Consider the following 13,285-nt stretch of genomic DNA (forward strand, 5'->3'; position numbering starts at 1 on the left):
ACGCTGTTGGGGCCGTAAATACTGACGTAAATAATTTGAATAATGCAAGTATTACACAGGTGATTGAAAAATTAGAATTCTCCAATAATGCACCGATTACGACAACTACTCTACCAACTAGGGAGAATCATCACCCAATGATGACACACAGTAAATGTGGAGTCTTCAAACCTAAGGCGTACTCCACTCATTTCAACAATGACATACCTTCCACGGTTCAAGAGGCGTTTCAGTCGACTAATTAGAAGTAAGCAGTTCAAGCTGAGGTAGATGCTCTTCAAAGAAACGGCATGTGGAGGTTGGTGAAATTACTAGAAAGGCATACCCCAATTGGGTGTAAGTGGTTGTTTAAACTGAAAAGAAATCCAGATGGATCTATACATCATTATAAGGCGCAACTGGTTGCAAAAGGCTACTCGCAAGTTCCAGGGTATGATTTCCTTGATACGTTCAACCCAGTTGTTAAGTTCTCTTCGCTTAATGCTATTGTAACACTAGCGATATCTAATGACTGGGAGTTGAGGCATATTGACATTAATAATGCGTTCCTCAATGGAGACCTCACTGAAGACGTGTTCGTGCAACATCCACCAGGGTTTGTGCAACTTGCTGAAGATGAATCTGTTATTGTTTGCAAGCTTCAGAAGGCTTTATATGGATTGCGCCAGGCACCTAGGAACTGGCATGCTAAGCTCAGGGATAATCTCGTGCAGATTGGGTTTACAGCATCTCGAGCAAATTCGTCACTGTTTGTCTGTAAACGAGGTGTTGATAACATATATGTATTGGTTTATGTTGATGACATAGTCATCACTGGACACTAGTCTTGTCAGATTCAAGAAGTTGTGAGGCTGCTTAGTGAAAGGTTTTCTTTCAAGGACCTTGGTGCACTTCGTTTTTTCTTGGGGATTGAAGTGTATCGCTCTCGTGGTTCTCTGTTTCTAAGTCAGAAAAAATTTGTGTTGGAACTGCTTGAGAAAACTAGTATGACAGGTGCAACTGCATGTTCCACACCGATGATACTGTCATTAAAATTGTCAAAAGATGCTAGGGAGCTGCTGTCAAACGCAAGTGAATATCACAGCATAGTTGGATCCTTGCTCTATTTGTGCCATACACGTCCTGACTTATCCTACAGTGTTGGAAAGGTGGCACAATTCATGCATGCACCACGAGAAACACATTGGCTTGTAGTCAAGCTTATACTTCGATACTTAGTTGGAACTGTGAATTATGGGTTACTATTTCGAGCAGATGAGGCAGAATTGTCTGTGTCAGATTTTGCAAAGGCAGAATTGTCTGTGTCAGCTTTTGCATATGCAGATTGGGGAGAAAACATTGGTGATCGACGGTCAATATATGGTTATGGTGTGTTCGTTGGAAAATGCCTTGTTGCATGGAGTTCAAAGAAATATAAAACTGTGTCTCGGTCCACGATGGAGGCAGAATAAAAGTGTCTTGTTGATGCAGCTGCTGAAGTTACATGGACGAGTTCTTTGCTTGCAGACCTATGGATTCAACAATGGAGGAAGCCGGTGGTTTGGTGTGACAACACAGGAGCAGTGGCTATGAGTGCTAATCCTATATACTATGCACAGTCGAAGTATATAGATCTTGATATCCACTTTGTTTGAGAGAATGTGGCTACAGGTCTATTGAAGATTAACTACATACCAATTGCACATCAAATAGTAGATGGTTTTACAAAATCTCTCTCAAAATTTGCGTTTGAGGAGTTTTGTCACAGTATATGTGTGATGCCAAGGGTGTAGAGTTGCTTAAAGAAGAAAATGAAAAGAGTAGGGAGAATGTTAGACTATAGCTTGCTGTGAACGTGCATGTATTATAGTAGAACTAGCTTTAGATAGTTATAATTGGGTGCCAAAATTTGTTAGTCAGTTAGAGAGGTTGTTAGCTTAACAGAGTAGCAGTGTTTACTATATAAGTGATGTATCAGTCAATGTAAATGCATGTGTTCAATATACCTTTTTTTCATATACAGTTTCTTAATACCCTGATATGCTAAAAAAAGTTGCTTTGTATAGTTGAAAATGGCTCCAGTTACACATCTATTTTTATGTCCATACGAATCATGGCAGTCTCCTAGAAGTATCCATGATCAGAAATGTTAAAAGAATGAACTAAAAAGCATTATTTACATTACCATAACAGAAACATGAAAATAAAATGAAACTAAACTTACGACAGGGTTTATAGTTACACTTGAAATCTGGGTTGTCGACATAGTGCAAAGGACTAGTCCAGTGCCATTTATAGTACCACTTCATTTCATCAAGCCAGGAGCATATAGATGCAAGCTCACCTCCAGCCAAATCAGGGAGCAGTTCCCTTACTGTAGCCTGAGCATCTATGGTAAGATATCCTTGAAGGATATCTACTTTGTCGTAACATTAAAGAAGATGATAAGGTTGAGGCTGGAGTGACTGACAGGGAGTCCAAAACCACCTTTGGGACTAGGGTAGTAAATGAACCGTTTATGTTCTTTTGCTAAGCTAAATAAACGAACATGAACAAAAAATTTATGTTCATTTAATAAACGAACGAACACGAGCATATATGTGTTCGGTTCGTTTATATTCAAGAATAAGATTGTTTATGAGCTCTTTTATAAGCTCATTTACGAGCTTGTTTATCAACTCATCCATTTATGTTCATGAAAATATTCATTTACCCGATTCTCCTTTTCCTTTTATTTTTTACATTTTAAATATTGGTGAAGATAAGGATTAAATAGAAACACATGATAAAAGTTACATTTTAAACTATGAATTTTAAGAAGTTTAAGCACTAGTGGCGTAATTTTATCATTTTTCTTTAACTTGTAAATGAAATTAAAAATCAAATATATAAACGAACAATAAACAAACACTAAAACAACGCTAAACAATTCTCCTTTTCCTTTTATTTTTTATATTTTAAATATTGGTGAAGATAAGGATTAAATAGAAACACATGATAAAAGTTACATTTTAAACTATGAATTTTAAGAAGCTTAAGCACTAGTGGCGTAATTTTATCATTTTTCTTTAACTTGTAAATGAAATTAAAAATCGAATATATAAACGAACAATAAACAAACACTAAAAAACAAACTGTTCATGAACATGTTCGTGAACATATAAACGAACACGTTTGCGAACATTAAATGAACTGTTCATGAACACGTTCATGAACATATAAATGAACATGTTTGCGAACATTAAATGAACATGTACGTGAACAATAAATAAATGAACACGAATACATTCAAAAATAAATAAACGAACATTAACACGACATTAAAAATTTAAACGAACACGAACCGAACATGAATACTTTCAAAAATAAATAAACAAACACGAATATAACAGGGTTTGTTAAAACTCGGTTCATTTACTCCCATACATGGGACTTGATTTGAATGCATGCATTAACATTAATTTTCTTCTGCATGCGGATGCAAACACACAATGGAGCACGTGATTTTAATGGATCAATAATTAACCTGCTTAAAATCCTTTGTTTCTACGCTAATTATCTTTACTATCTAAAATTGAAAATTTCAAACTTCAAAAAGGAATGCAAAATTGAAATTTTCGACATAAGACTTTAATGTCCATACTTCTTCACTCAATATCAGACACGAAGCCGAAGAAGATGGAAAGAGTTGAATTATTTTATTTTGAAGTTAGTGAAGATATATTAACTATTCAATTTAATTTTTTAAAATAATAAATTTTAATTTTGCAAATACTAAAATTAATAAAAAAAAATAAATAAAATTAAATAAAATTATTGTTAGACATTTAAAAAATTGGAGTTATTAAATTCAAACTTTCTGCATATTAATATTTCAATTTAATCATCATACTTATCATTGAAATATTCAACCATGCAGATAGGGGTTACATACTTGGCGTTCACTCAAAGAAATATCGTAAATCCTACAAAAATGATTTTTTTGGTCAAAGAAAAAAAAACTCCAGAACGTGAATGTAGCAGACAGCAGCCAGTACCTAAAGACGAATGGTGGATACCGTTAAGTCATCGTCAAAATCTGAGGGCATGATGTAATATAAGGAGAAAACAAAGGGCATTTTGTTTCACTCTCTATATATTCAAAGGGACACAACCTGGGACGGGGAATCACACAACACAACTAACCCAAGTTCCAAACTCCAAAGCATCAAGACTCAAATCCAAATTCTGTTTGGTGTTTTATTCTCTTGTGTCTTATTTCTTAAGAAGAAATGGCAGGTGTACGAAGGGAAATGATCAAGGGTGGGAATTTTTCAAGGAGGATTGCTGGACGTCCGATCCCAAGGAGGGGTCAAGTAAAAGTAGCTATGTTGCTGGGGATTGCCCATTCTGTTGCTTCTATTTTTTCTCCAAGTAGTCGCAGGGCAGCTGCTTCTCACTTGTCCTAGTCCTAGCTTCTTTGATTTCTCCCAAAAAAGTTTAAAAGATGTTGCCTGTCCTAGGAAAGATGTGAGCTGCTTTTTTGTTGTTCATATCAGTTTTGTATAATGCTTATGTTAATAGCTTCCAGAGTTGAATGAATTTTCGTTCTGGCTTTTCCTTATTAATTTCAGTTTATCTTCTGATCGATTACCATTTCCCACCACCTAGTCTTGATTCTTGTTTGAAGAAGGGATTTTCAAGTTTAAAATATAAAGTAAGATGAACCCTATTGTACTCTTCTTTCTTTTATTTTGTTGAGGATTGATCCAAAGAGAAATCAATCTCAAGTTGGCTTTTTTGGGGAATTATTCGGTTTACGTAGGCTTTTTTTTTTTATTTCATTTCGACCCCAGCACGAGAATAGCCCCCGTAGCAAAGCAATTTTATTCAGTTTCTGCTTTGACCATTGAGGTTTGAGCAGGCCAAACACAACGGGTCGAAGCGTTCCCATTGGGATGGTGATATAGCAAATTTTCAACATCTTCTGCAGCCTAGGGATGTAACTTGCCAATGTTTATTTCTTCTTAGAAGCCTTTGAGTATTCATTAAAAAACCTTTGCAGGTATGACTTGAACCAGGTTTCCTTTAAGATTTTAATTATGTAAAACATTCAGAAACGGAATACAGGCCACTTGGAAAGCTTGAATTTGGAACTTATGTTGTGTTTTTCAACAAGGGTTAACTTAGGTATATGGGAGATGACATACACAACCTGAAAACAGGTAATCATTCAGTATAAGTTCGTTATTCCACTATTTGATGTATTAGTATTTTCTTGAAAGAGTTGACAAAGGGAAACTAGAGTGGCCCCTAGTCCCCTACTTCATCATTTACAAATGCATATCTTCATGCTCGAGCAATTTTCACTTCGGATTTCAATAGATGATTAAGCACAGCAGCAAGGCGAATCCCACCTTGAGCAAGCCTCTTCACAATAGGCAACCGAGAAAGGAAATACTAGTCTACAGAACAAATGAAGAATGTGTTAAAAGAAAGATGACACGTGTTCAAATAAGATAGCTTATCTGCTCCTCATCGAGAAGGTGGTAATCATGTACTGAATAACAGTATCTGAGCATTTTAGCATGTCAATTTCGATTATCCAAGCCATATTGAGCAAATCATGTGTAAGAGAAGTTAGCATTCAAAGGGATGGTTAAAGAGCAAAAGGATAATAAAGTTCATTGATGCCTTCAATGGTTAGCACTTAGCAGCAATCAGATGCTCATGTAAACCAGCTAATACAGGTACAGCATGTGTTATAGAGAAAGGTGAAAAGACCAATAATCTTAATGTTTAGGCCAGCTGATAGACATAGTAGCATTAATTTTGCCATCTCTCTCCAATAAGTTGTTGATTTAAATAAACAGCGGAGCAAACATATGTTGCATGGAAAGGTGTCTTCCGATTATGAAATAAGAAAAAGGAAGTGGCAGAAGAAGAAAATACCTTCTAATGTGCTTCCCGGAGTGGCATTCCTGTATGCAAACTTGCATGCCAACCTAACACTTTCGGAAGCATACCTGTATAAAGATGATTGATTATGTCTAATGATGGCAGTTCCTTGTAGCTCAAAACATTATTACCTCTTTTTTACTTGAAGTAACTCAGAATTAAATTAAAAACGTATTTGTATGTTTGGAGCATGCGTATCTACATATTTCCAGGTGAATGTGTTTTAGTGTGCTTTGACAATCTACATCAAAGTAAATACAGTTGAACCACTCAAGCATTTGCATCAGAAAGAGTTGAAAGAATATGTCGTGTGACATATACTTACAGCTTAGAACAAACAGTTTGATTATGTCCACAATTCTCCCATGGATATATCATTGGACCAATCATCCTATACATGAAAAATAAACACAACAACAGTGTCACGCTTTGGCAATTGCATGGGCCGTCTTAAAAATAAAAACAGGCCTAAACCCCAAGGAAACAAGGTAAAGAAAAGCTCAAAAGCAACATAAAAGGGGGCAGGAAAAATTCCTAATTCTCTAGTCCAAATTAAACTCGAGTGTTTTTGCAAGTAGTTGCCAATTGAATAAAAAATACTGAATGATACAACACATTCAAAGGAATATGAAGGAAATAAAAAAACGCTTACAGTAATATTCCTTTGGATGGATTGAATCATTACTTAAAGATCTGAACGATAGAATGTCTTCAAACCAGAATCAATAATCATGTTATCCCAGACCTGTAACAATGATAGTATTGAATTAAACTGCATGCAGATAGAACAAATTGGCTCCAACCACATATACCCACTTTCTCATGCATGTTTTTATCAGTACTTTAAGCATGAATCACATTTTTCCATCCAAACATTCTGACAAACAAGTTGTCAAATCGGGCCAGAAAGAAGAGTTATCACTGGATCTAACATCAGTTAAGGAAGAGGCAAGTAAATGGTTTTCCCGACAGAAGTACACATTTGCCTCAAATGACTAACAGCTCAAGAACCTTTATTTCTTTTCTTTTCTTTTTTACATGAGCAGAAATGATAAGTGACAGGTTGGATCAGTTGTTGCTTAACAGCCAACTTCGATGACTGCTAACTGGGTAAACGAAATGTAATTCTTGTGCACCTTCCCATCATAATGAAGCGGCAAGTAAAACAATGAGAGTAACACATTAGTTCATATTTAATTTGCTTTAACATCATTTGGCACTTATCACAGGGTAAACGAAAAATGAATGCTGGACGGAAATAAACCTAAAAAGGACAGAAGAGCTCACATGGTGTAGATTTGTCTTCCTGCGGTACCAGCGGACTGTAATTGTATTCCCGCCTAGATCTCCTAAGAAGCCAACATGTAATGGCTGTAATCAGAAAAGAAAAAAGTTAAAGCGCTGAGTGTACACCTTATTTTTTCACAAGAAATAGGTACCAAGTTTTCTTCTATACTTCCACATCAAAGTGAGAAGCTAATCGGTTTAAAAAAGGATAAAAGGGTAAATGGATATAAGCAACACATTCTAGATGGATATAGAACATGGGTCAGAATTTTCTATGAAATTGTGGCTTTCCAGTCAAAAATTGCTAAAAAATATCATAAAACAAAGTACATGTCAGAGAACCAGATTTACAGAAAATATTCTTTGCACCTTCAAAAAAGTATTATCGTTTTAAAACTATAATATGTCTTTCTAAAACAATGGACTTTAAGCATTAAGTTGTAGCGTTCAACAACGATTGTCTTTAACAACCATCAGTCCTATGAAGAACATATTTTATAAACATAAATCATGGTAAATAAAGCAGGTTTATACCAAACTTTTTTCTATTTCTTCTCTCACTTCTTTTAAACTAGTCGGTAAAGTAATAGTGTAATACAGACTTGAAGAACATATTTTCTTAGTTAACGAATGATCATAAACCATGTTCCTCAGATCAAGTCAGCTATTCATCCAACTCCAATATAACCGCAAGTTTGTAACATTGCATCTTTAGGAACACCCTTAAGTTGATAGGTACCAGAACAAGACCACATACCTGATGGACACCCCCAATATAATGAGCTAAGAGCATAACTGCCTCTGTCAAGTTGACTGTTACCAATAGAAGAGGAGTCACCATATAAGGGTTAAAAATATAATGTCATAGCCTGTGTAAGTGGTTATCACATATAAGAACAAACTTACAACTCAACTGAGGATTATGTCCCTGATATGCTGAAAAAAGTTGCTTTGTATAGTTGAAAATGGCTCCAGTTACACATCTATTTTTATGTCCATAAGAATCATGTCAGTCTCCTATAAGTATCCATGATCAGAAATGTTAAAAGAATCAACTACAAAGCAACATTTACATTACCAGAACCGAAACATGAAAATAAAATGAAACTAAACTTACGGCAGTGTTTATAGTTACACTTGAAATCTGGAGTGTCGACATAGTGCAAGGGACTAGTCCAGTGCCATTTATAGTACCATTTTATTTCATCAGGCCAGGAGCATACAGATGCAAGCTCACCTCCAGCCAAATCAGGGAGCAGTTCCCTGACTGTACCCCGAGCATTTTTAGTAAGATATCCCTGAAGGATCAAGAAGAGCATAATTAGATGAAATTGTCATCTTCTGATTCACAGCCAACTGATGCAATACTCTCAGGAAATGTTCATGTAGAATTGCTAGTTACACACGCACAAAATAGTTAAACACAGACACCAAAAACAATTAACAGAACCAACCAACCACGACCGTTCAATAAACTGATTTTCCTTAACCGATCTATATGATCTTATGGTACAAATAATACACAACAAAAAATTTCAAAAATAAAAAGAGAAAACAAGTCTAACCTCGGCTATCTTGCAAACAGCGTAATGACCATCCTTTCCCCAACCAACTACCCCATGAACCAATTGCATAAGGACAAGCAGTTTTCCAATCCATAAGAGCTCATGCCAACCCATGCTTCCAAAACCCTTTCATTGACTTCTGTGAAGTATCAAAAGCCAACCTTTGCTGGGGAAATTTAATTTTTCATGTTGAGCCCTCTGTTTGATTGATCAGAGGAAGCAACAAAAAAATAAAAATAATTAACAGAACAAAAAGAAATCCCCTTTTGAGTTTTATCCCATCATTATATTTCTTTAAGGGTTTCAAGAAAAGGTTTTTTTTTTCTAATTTGGATACCAAATCAGAATAAACATTTTCTCAGGAAACAAGCAAAGATTAGATCCTTGGGTTACTAAGTTAACCCACAAACTAAAAGAAAAAGATAAAAGCCATTACTGTAAAATATCTCTCGCTTTTGATCCCGGGAAAAGTGGGAACGTTATACTTTCCGTAAACCCTGAGGGATTAGTCTTTAGTCCTTTTGTTCCAAGTTTCAACGCAAGTATCCTCCGGTTTAGCCTGAAAAGCATGCTTTCGGGTTTCTGCTGTAAATATTTCCATTTTTTTCTTCATATTTGTTCTCTATTTGTCCTTTCTTTCGTAGGGTTAAAAACTTGAAGTTACAAGTGGATGGAACTATCGTAGAATATCATTTTCGAGTTACGACAGTGAAAGCAGTAAAATGGAAAATGGGAATTTTCTCTTTGATAATGTTATCATGGTTCGACAAAACTCAAAAGCTGTAATCAGTAGTAGTAATTATCATGTTGTGTATTTAGACGCATAAATAGGTATTTACATGCATCAGATGCTTTAATCCAAACCATGAACCTCAACATACTCTTCAATTGAAGCTCCTAAAGCTAATTGTTGTGCCAAAAGGAAATGATCACCCTTAGGTATCTTATGTTTGTTACAACAGGTCTACCTGCAATAACTATAAGCAGTTATTCTTTTGTAATCACATTATAAAAGAATCGTCTTAGTCAATCATAAAAACAAAAAACATATAAAATTCGGATACTCAATATCCACAACCACTAAGTTGAAACATAGAGACAACTTTTTGCTGTCAAAAAGACTCGAATCCATCGATGAAATCTGTAGTGATAACAAGTCCATGTGATTCAGAAGTATTGCAGTTACAAGAAGTGGAATGTAGAGAATGATGCAAACACAGTAAAAGATATATTTTATTCTCTTGTTTTACAGCAGTATACTTACATGCTTATATAGGTACAATGTAACTACCTATACTCCTAGCTGGCAAGTCTAACAGATAACAACAATTTTAACAAACTCTCAACTGCTTCTCAACTGCACAACAACTCTACAACTGTGGCATAACAATACTTATATCTCTAATATTCTCCCTACTTTCTTTTCCTTCTTCATGGTCAAATGAAAACACTTGGACTTTAGATCGAAATTGCTCAAACGACGGTCTGGACAACGATTTAGTAAACCCATCTGCCACTTGGTGACTAGTTGGAACATAGTTAATGAACACCTGCTTAGCAGCAACCTTCTCTCGCATAAAATGCACAATAATTTTTACGTGCCTAGCCTTCGCATGATATACTGGATTGCTACTCATGGCCACAACACCACTATTATCACACCAAATAACTGACACTCCTTGTCTTACAACCCCCATATCCGAAAGAAGTGCATCAACCCAAGTCACCTCTGCTGCTGCATCAACCACATTGCGATATTCAACCTCCATGGTAGACCTCAAAACCGTCTTCTATTTCTTAAAAGCCTAGGACACAAGATTATCTCCCAAAAATAAACAATGTCCAGAAATCAACTTCATATCATCAAGGTTACCACCCCAATATACATCAGAAAACGCCACAACCTTCACATTCACATCATATGGAGATATCACCAAGCCATAATCGAGTGTACCTGCAAGATAACAGAGCATGCGTTTAACAACAACAAGATGACTCTGATGTGGCGCATGCATGTACTGGGCTACTTTATTCACACTAAAGGTGATATTAGGTCGAGTATGACACGCATACAACAATGCTCCAAAAATGCTACGATACTCTTTAGCATCACATAGAAGTTCACCAACATCATATTAAAACTTGTTTAGGATCGTAGGTGTTACCACAGGACTGGATTTATCCATATCAGCTTTCATCAGTAGTTCAAGAAGAAACTTACGTTAACTCAGCACTAAAGATCCACCACACCTTTTGACCTCAATACCAAGGAAATAGCCAAGCTCTCCGAGATCTTTTAATGAGAATGTAATACTCAACTGGCGAACCACATCATCAACTTCAGTACTTTAACTACCAGTAACAACAATATCGTCAACATATACTAACATATATGTATAAACACCGTTGTTATTGTGAATGCACAGTGACGTATCAACCCTAGATTCTATAAACCCTAGCTAAAGCAGATATTGTTTCAATCGAGCTTGCCAATTCCTAGGCGCTTGATGAAGACCATACAATGCCTTGTTCAGCTTACACACAAGCTGACTGCCATCTTTAGTATATCGCTCGAACCCTGGCGACTGCTGAATGTAGACATCCTCATGCAACTCTCCATTTAAAAATGCATTGTTTATATCAACCTGAAGCAGCTGCCACTGTCTTGCCACAACCAGAGACAAGATAACATGGAGTGTAGCAAACTTAATCATTGGACTGAAAGTTTTAGTGAAATCCTGCAGTGGTACTTGAGAGTAACCTTTAGCAATCAATCGAGCCTTGTATCGATAAACTAACCCATCTAGATTAGTCTTCAGTCTGAACAGCCACTTACATCCTACAATTGACCACCCAGAAGGTAACTTCGTCACAATCCATGTACCATTACACTGCAAAGTATCAAACTCAGCATACACTACTGCTTTCCAGTTGGGAGACTTCAATGCATCATACACATTGGTTGGTTCTGCCGCATTAGAGGTCATGACATACACTTTAGGCCTGAAAACGCCATACTTGCTTCTTGTAAGCATATGATGAGTATTCACAGCAGGTACAGTAGACACCAAAGGTTCTTTTACAGTAGTGTCACCAGTCTGCACATCAGTCTGATTATCAGGAACCATCACCTCATCAGAACTCACTGCAGGAATAGAATCATCAGCCATTTCCGGTGATCCACTCCCTGAAGCATCTTGCACATAACCATATAGTTCACCAGCTGTATCCAGAGTGTTTGTCACCGCTCGTAACTGCTGAATATCAGTTATAATCTCTAGATCAGCTGGCTCTACTATAGAAGTACCAGCTGCACCTGTTGTAGGAGATTTATCAACTAAACCAGACTCATTAAAAACCACATGGCGAGACACATAGATCTTCCCACTCGAAGCAAGACAAAGATATCATTTGTGTTGAGAGCTATAACCCAATAATGTGCAGACTTGAGATCGAAACTCAAGCTTATGAGTTTGAAACAACCTTAAGTGAGGAAAACACTTGCACCCAAACACCTTTATCGAAGCATAATTTGGTTTCTTCCCAAACAAATTCTCACACGGTGACACACCATCCAACACTTTTGTTGGTAACCTATTGATAGTATACACAACAGTCATGGAAACATAGAACCAAAATTGCACAGGCATAGAGGCTTGAGCTAACAAGACTAAAGCAAGTTCAATGATATGGTTGTGCTTCCTCTCCATGACTCCATTTTGCTCAAAGGTGTGAGGACATGAAAGTCTATGATTAATATCATCTTGTAGCAGAACATGAGACAAACTCATGTATTCTCCACCTCAATCGCTTTGAATCGCTTTAATGGGAACACCAAACTAAGTCAACACCAATTTTTAAAATAACCGAAACACCACGATAGCTTGAGATTTGTTTTGCAAAAAAAATCCAAGTATGTCTAGAATATGCATCAACAAATGTCAAGTAATATTTAAACCCTTTGGAAGCAACATCAGCAGGACCCCAAAGATCAGTGAATAATAACTCAAAGGGAGCATGATAAAAAGAAGTGAAATAGAAAAATGACAACTTATGACTTTTTCCAATACAACACACATCACATTTTTCATCATCATTCGAAGTAATATATACATCAATAGCCTTACAGGCTCTTACTACAGTATTACAATTGGCATGACCTAACCTTCTATGCCAGACATCATATAGACTAGAACCAAGAACATCAACAAGATTAGCTTGAGCTTTATTATAAACACCTGGCGAGCCAAACTCTGAAAACACATACAGACCATCTTTAACCTTCCCCGAATGTAGCACTTCACCCGTAGAGCTATCACAAACATAACACCCATGCGAGTGAAACTCAAAGTAAACTACATTGTCCCTAGCACACGTTAAAACTGAAAGCAAGTTGTTTGTTACGCTAGGCACATGCAGAAGATCATTCAAAAGAAAATTACGAGAGGATGAAGGTAAAATAGCATTTCCAACTATATTAACTTTTAACGACATACCATTACCCACAACTAGATTAC

At 36.3% G+C, this 13,285-nt stretch overlaps 1 pseudogene; it reads right to left on the reverse strand.

Annotated features, from left to right (window-relative positions):
* Nucleotides 1-5,187: 5,187 nt before the first annotated feature.
* Nucleotides 5,188-9,370, reverse strand: LOC120209896 (annotated as a pseudogene).
* Between the last annotated feature and the right edge of the window lie 3,915 nt (nt 9,371-13,285).

Source organism: Hibiscus syriacus, unplaced genomic scaffold (genome assembly GCF_006381635.1).
Source record: "Hibiscus syriacus cultivar Baekdansim isolate YM2019G1 unplaced genomic scaffold, ASM638163v2 tig00020682_pilon, whole genome shotgun sequence".
Taxonomy (NCBI): domain Eukaryota; kingdom Viridiplantae; phylum Streptophyta; class Magnoliopsida; order Malvales; family Malvaceae; genus Hibiscus; species Hibiscus syriacus.